Raw genomic sequence first — 6,219 nt, forward strand, 5'->3', positions numbered from 1 at the left:
CCGCCTTCCTCAACACCTGCTCCTAGCCCCAGGTAGGGAGCCCCTGCTGCAGGCAGCCCCGGTGCCCCCGGCCTCGCTCCCCGGCCGCGGCTCTCCCCATCTCCAGGCTTGCGCAGAGCCGGGGCTGGGGCTGGGGCCCTGCCGCCCCGCTCAGCCGTGCTCCCGCGCTGCCTGTCTCCCCAGGTCAGCTCCTGCTTTGCAGGAGCCACAGTGCTGAGGCATCATCACCCCAAGAAGCACCGCTTCGCCTTGCTGGGGAGGCTGGTGGGGTACCTCCTCCTGTGCTGCACCTGTGAGAGCGAGGGAAAAAGCCACGAGGCAGCCAAGGCTGTGTGCCACCTCTGCCTCTTCGTCACACAGCAAAGAAGTGAGCGGAGCCGCGTCGGGCCGGGTCCCTCCAGACACAGGCACAGCCAGGCCAGCACCAGGCCGCCTGGGCCCCTCTCCTCAGCAGGAGAGACCCGAGCGAGCGAGCAAGCGAGCCCGGCTGCCTTGCCGCGGGCTGACGAGCCGTTCCCCCTGCCCTGAGCGCGAGAGCCCGGGCCCTCCCTGGCCGCGCTGCCCCCGGCTCTGCTCTGGCATGCCCCCTTCCTGCCAGGGAGGCTTGTGCCCGAGCCCCCGGCTGCCACTGCCAGCTCCCCAGGCCCCCCCGCCGACAGACACTGTGTCCGCTTTTCTCCAGGCACAAGGCTGTGCGACCAGGATGCCGAGCAGCCGCAGGGCTGGCGAGCTCGGCTGTCCTTGTGGCTCTCCGAAGACAGCAACAGCAACAGGATGTTCATGGTGAGAAGCGCCAGCCCCGAGCCCTGAGCCCTGAGCCCTGAGCCCCGAGCCCTGAGCCCCGGAGGAGAGCCCGGCCCTGCGACGGCAGCAAGAGGACCGGCGCTGTCCCCGACAAAGCCCGGTCCCCACGGGGCCCACACGCGGCCGCACCCCAGCCGTCGCCCAGGCCCTGCTCCCAGCTCTCCTGGGGCGCTGGGAGCAGCAGGGCTGAGCGGGGCCGTCGCAGCCCTCGCAGTGGCTGACATGCTGCCCTTCCTCCCACAGATCTTCATGAAGTACCTGCAGCCCTCTGAACGCCTGGGCGTCTTCCTCACCGCCGTCCAGAGCATGAGAGCCCCGAGTCCCCACAGCACCGAGCTGGCTGCCCACATGGTGGACGTGCTGGCGGCAGAGACTGACTTCCATTCGGGACAGGTGGGTGCCCGCCAGCACCCCCAGCCACGGCCACGGCTCCAGCCTCCAGAGCTCCTCGGGGTTCTGTTCCTGCCCTGGTGCCGGCCCAGTCTCAGCCGTGTCCCACCGGCAGGTGCTCCACATCGTGTGGGCCATCTACAGAAGCCTGCCGTCCGTCAGAGCCGTGCTGGCCCTTCAGAGCCTGGACAGGGCCCTGCTGCTGCTGGCCAGCAAGCGCCCCAGGGAGACGGTTGCCAGCCTGCTGCAGTGCTCGCTGACCTGCACCAGGTACGGGGCCCAGCAGGGCTCCTCTCGCACACCCCCAAAGCCGTCAGCCGGGCCGGGGGCAGCCCTGCTGACAGCCCGGGGGTCCCACAGCGTCGCTGTCACCATGTGGAGGGCGATGGTGTCTGAGCTCCCAGCCACAGAGAGGGTGCTGCGCAAGCTGCTCCGCATCCTCATGAACCAGTCTGGCTGCAAGACATCCACCTCCACCAAGGACCACCCGCGCATCCTGGCCCTGGCCGTGAGTTCCTCGCTTGCCCGTCTGCGTCTCCGTCGGGCAGGGGCAGGGGCAGGGGCAGGGGCAGGGGCAGGGGCAGGGGCAGGGGCAGGGGCAGGGGCAGGGGCCCCGCTCCCCTCCCCTGGCCCCTGCCAGCCTTCTCCGCACCCTGGGGCACCAGCCTGGGGGGCTGCGTCCTCCTCTGTCTCTCCCTGCCCACGCCTCCGCCTCCAGCTGCTTCCTGCAGGCAGCAAGGCCCCTCCACGAGATCCTCCTGCTGCCTACCAGCCGGGAGGAGGCGAAGGCCATTTTCCCCCAGCTCTTCCTGGCCCTCCTCTTCCAAGTGTCCTTCACCACGGAGCTGAAGCTGCAGGAGGTGCAGGTCTTCTGGGAGAAGCACCGGCAGGACCTGCTCACTCCCGTCAGGTGCCACATCCCCGGCCCCTGCTGCTCAGAGGAGCCCAGGGCTGGGGCTCCCGGCGTGACCCGGGCCCTTCTCTGCCTGCAGGTCCACGGTGCAGGCCCTGAAAGCGCTGCTCCGCAGCGTGGGCCTGGGGATCCAGGTGCTGGCCATCGAGGCGCAGGGCGGCTGGGCCGCGCTTCTCAGCGCCGAGAGCCACCTCTGGGGCGTGCAGGTGGTGGCCAGGTGAGAGCCCCTCGTCGGCACCATCCCAGCCCTGGAGGTGACAGGGGCTTCTCGGAGGAAGTGCTGCCACAGCATGGGTGCCCGTGGCCGCTGGGCTGGTGGCAAAAGAGAGCGCTGCAAAGCCAGGAGAGCTGGGCCCGCCCGGCTCGGGGCTGACGGCGCCTGCTTGCCATTCTCCCTGCCAGGGAAATGAAGGAGTTGCCCAGGAGCCTGTGCGCCACCATCATCCACCAGCTGGTTGAGCTGCTCCGCACGGAGGCCTCCTCCTGGCAGACGGTGGCCATGGTCATCCTCAGCAAGGTGAGCAGGGGCAGCAGGAGCAGCGAGCCCACGTGGGGCTCTGCACAAGCCCTGCTGCCTCGGGGCCAGGCTTGGCCGTGCCCTGGCATTCCTGCCCTGGCATTCTTGCTGCTGAGCCGGCACTGCGCCCCACGTCCTTTTCAGCTGCTGGAGTGCACAGAGCTCGGCGACGAGCTGGACTGCGTCGTGAGCCTCTTTGCCAGCTACCTGCGGAGCCCGTGCCTGGGCATGCAGAGCCTGGTGCTCAGGGCGATCCTGGGGCTCACCGAGAGGCCGGCCACGGTGAGCGGGGGCAGCCGGCAACGCCACGAGTGCCGCGGCTTGGGCTGGGCTGGCCCCGGGCTCTTGTGGCTCGGCACCTTGCCAGGCAGCGGGGAGGGGAAGGGGCGTTGGGCGGGCTGGGAGAGTGTTTTCGCCCAGGGGGCAGTCATTGCTTTCCCCAAAGGAAGGTGTTTTGTTCACACAGGCGAGGCAAACGCTCGTCCTGCTGCCGAGCATCACGGAGCAGCTGCAGGCTGCAGACAGCGACACCCGCGCTGTCGCTCTGCCCGTGCTCAGCACCATGCTGCGGCTCCTGGAGGGGAGGACGCTCAGCCTCGCGGCTCTGGAGCTGGCCGGCAAGCTCCCAGCCCTCTTTGGCGACATAAGGCTGCGTCCCCATGGCTGCGTCCCTGGGACAGCCCGCTGGGGGCTCTCCCTGCCCGCTTCCCAGCCCTGGGCGCCGCGAGCCCTTGGGCAGGCTCGTTTTGCAGCGCTTTTGGGGGCTCGGGGACTTTGCCCCCAGCGGGACCCATGTCCCCCTCTCGCCCTCCCCAGGACTCAAGTACGGTGCGGCTTCTCTCTATTCGCCTCTTCCTCGACACGCTGGGCTTTGTGGAGGGCAGAGAAGAGAAGCTGCAGCAGGTGGCACACAGAAGCCTGCTCCCGCTGTCCTTCCACCTGCACGACCAGGACGAGAGCGTGGCCAAGGTGGGCATTTTGCTCCTCGGGGGAGGGCGATGCTGACTGCCCTGCCCTGCCCTGCCTTGGGGGCCCCCGAGCACCAGGGGTGCTGCAGCTGCTGGCAGCGTTAGTCTCCACTGAGGCCCCCTCCCTGCGGAGGGGCTGCGGGGGGGGGAGCAGGGTCTTCTGCCCAGGCTCTGCTGCCATCTCAGCTGTTCTGCAGGCCTCCCGGGAAGCCCTCCTTGGTGTCGCGCGCTTCCTGCGCTGGAGGCAGCTGGCGCACCTGGCCGAGACGCTGCAGAGCTGGAAGATCAGCGAGTGCCTGGTACGCACACTTCTGCACCCGGGGCCGGGGCCGGGGCCGCCCTGCGCTGAGCCCGCGCCCTTCCCTCTGCAGCTGGCCAGGAGGAACAGCGCAGCAGAGGAGTACCTGGCCCAGAGCCTGCCCTACCTGCAGAGCCTGCAGGAGCCCCTGCGGCGGGAGGCTGTGAGGTTCACTGGTGAGCCGCGAGCCTGGGGTCCCCCGTCCCTGTGCCTTCGTGCTGTGCCCCGGGGAGCAGCCGGGGGCGCTGACAGGCCGTGTGTCCCCAGGGCTCGTGGGGAGGCACCTGCTGGATCAGCACCAGAGCAAGAGCCAGGACATCTGCCAAGGTGAGCCAGGGAGGGGGATGGCAGGAGCCTGTCCCCTGCTCCCTCCTGGCTGTGCGGAGAGCTGGGGGCAACGTCTGCGGGGGGCCGGGCACTCTGCGGGTACAGGGCCGTCACCTCGCCTCTCCTTCTCTGTTCTCTCAGTCCTGCGAGGCTTGGCAAATGACCCCTGCGAGTCGGTCTCATCGCTGGCGATTCAGACGGGGCTGATCCTGCAAGCACCAAGGCCACGCTCACGCTTCAGCTTTCGGCAGCTGTGCTCCAGGCTGCAGAAGGCGTGGAGGAGGCGATGCTCTTCCCCGGCAGGCAGCTGAGCGTGCTGGAGAGCTCCCGGCATCTCCTCCTGCCTGCGGCGCAGCCCCGCTCCCCGGGCACGTTGCCTCCACTTCTCCGGCCTTCTGCGTGCCGGGGGCACGCCCGAAGCAGCTCCCGAAGCCCATGAACAACAGGGCTTCAGCCGGCGCCTCTCCAGCAGCGAGCCTGCTCCAAGACCCCCGCTTCGGCCTGGGACACTGCCAGGGATGGCACAGCCGCAGCTCCACTGGGCCACCCGCCCTCAGCGCGGAAAGTGGCCTCCTCCTCCTCCTTGTTGCCATCAGAGCTGGCCAGCAGCATCCTCAGCTACACGCAGGCTGTGCCTCCCCAGCCCCGGGGGCACTGTGCAGCCCTCCCTGGAGCGCAGCTCTGCGCACACGCCCCATGCCTGGGGGCCTCGCTCTTTTGCCCTCTCTCTGGCCTTTCGCGCGGTCTCCCCCATTTTCTTTCCCTTCCCTTCCCTTCCCTTCCCTTCCCTTCCCTTCCCTTCCCTTCCCTTCCCTTCCCTTCCCTTCCCTTCCCTTCCCTTCCCTTCCCTTCCCTTCCCTTCCCTTCCCTTCCCTTCCCTTCCCTTCCCTTCCCTTCCCTTCCCTTCCCTTCCCTTCCCTTCCCTTCCCTGCCCTTCCCTGCCCTTCCCTGCCCTTCCCTGCCCTGCCCTGCCCTGCCCTGCCCTGCCCTGCCCGTCCCTTCATTTTTTTCCTCCCTCTCCCTTTTCCCTTTGATTAAACTTTTTGTATCTCAAACCACAAGCTCCATGTGTCTGTCATATTTTCTCCCCCTGCCTCTTGGAGGAGGGGCAGGGAGAGAGCGGCCGTGCTGGAACTCGGCTGCCCACCTGAGGAAAACCAGCACCCTGTTGGGACAGCAGGGGCGTGCTGGAGTGCTGCCTTTCTCCACTTCACCATTTTCCCGGAGGAAGGATCTGCCCCCTCTGACTCTGGCCAGCACTGAGTGTCCTTTTGGGTTTCAGACCATGCAGCCCAGAGGCTTTGAGGGACCAAAGAAGCCTTTTAGGATCCAACACCATTTTTCTCTTTCTGTTTTTCCTTCTCTGTTTTTATTTGTTTTCTATTTATTTATTTATTTATTTTGAATCGTACAGACCCAAGGCCTCTAGGATGCTGAGGATGCTGCTGGCCAGCTCTGATGGCAACGAGGAGGAGGAGGAGGCCACTTTCCACACTGAGGGCGGGTGGCCCAGTGGAGCTGCGGCTGTGGCTGATGCCACGCAGCCCCAACCCATGCATGCAGCCCCTGTGCCAGCAGGGTGCGGCCATGAGGTCACAGCGCCGCGCTGTGATGCTGTGCCAGGCCACGGGCACCTCTCTGCGCCGGCCCCAACGGCGGCACTCACGCAGCGGTGGCAGCATGGGGCGGATGTGGGGGGCTGCGGCCCCCACCCGCCTCCTCCTCCTCCTCCTCGTGCTGTGTGCCCGGGATGCCTGGGCTATGCCAAGGCGAGCGCTGGGAGCAGGTGGGCGCCAGCGCCGGGGGCAGCGGCAGGGCCGGATGCGGGCGAGTCGCCGGAGGGGCTGGGGGCCGAAGCCTGGGCTGAGCCCCCCCGGGGCCCCTGTGAGCCGAGCCATGCGCCGCGCTGCCCCGGCTCCAGCCTTCCCCTCCGTCGGGAGGTCCCTGAGCCCCGCCGCAGCCTCGGGCATCTCACCCCGTGCCCCGGCCCCTCCGTCACTGC

The 6,219-nt window shown here is 68.1% G+C and overlaps 1 long non-coding RNA gene across 1 annotated transcript; it reads left to right on the forward strand.

Annotated features, from left to right (window-relative positions):
• The first annotated feature begins 3,800 nt into the window (after positions 1–3,800).
• On the forward strand, positions 3,801–5,549 carry LOC137848908 (uncharacterized). Its single transcript, XR_011091582.1, has 3 exons — positions 3,801–4,066; positions 4,158–4,217; positions 4,359–5,549. It is a non-coding gene; the product is annotated as an uncharacterized lncRNA (long non-coding RNA).
• The last annotated feature ends 670 nt before the right edge of the window (positions 5,550–6,219 follow it).

This window comes from Anas acuta, unplaced genomic scaffold, assembly GCF_963932015.1.
Source record: "Anas acuta unplaced genomic scaffold, bAnaAcu1.1 SCAFFOLD_137, whole genome shotgun sequence".
Classification (NCBI taxonomy): domain Eukaryota; kingdom Metazoa; phylum Chordata; class Aves; order Anseriformes; family Anatidae; genus Anas; species Anas acuta.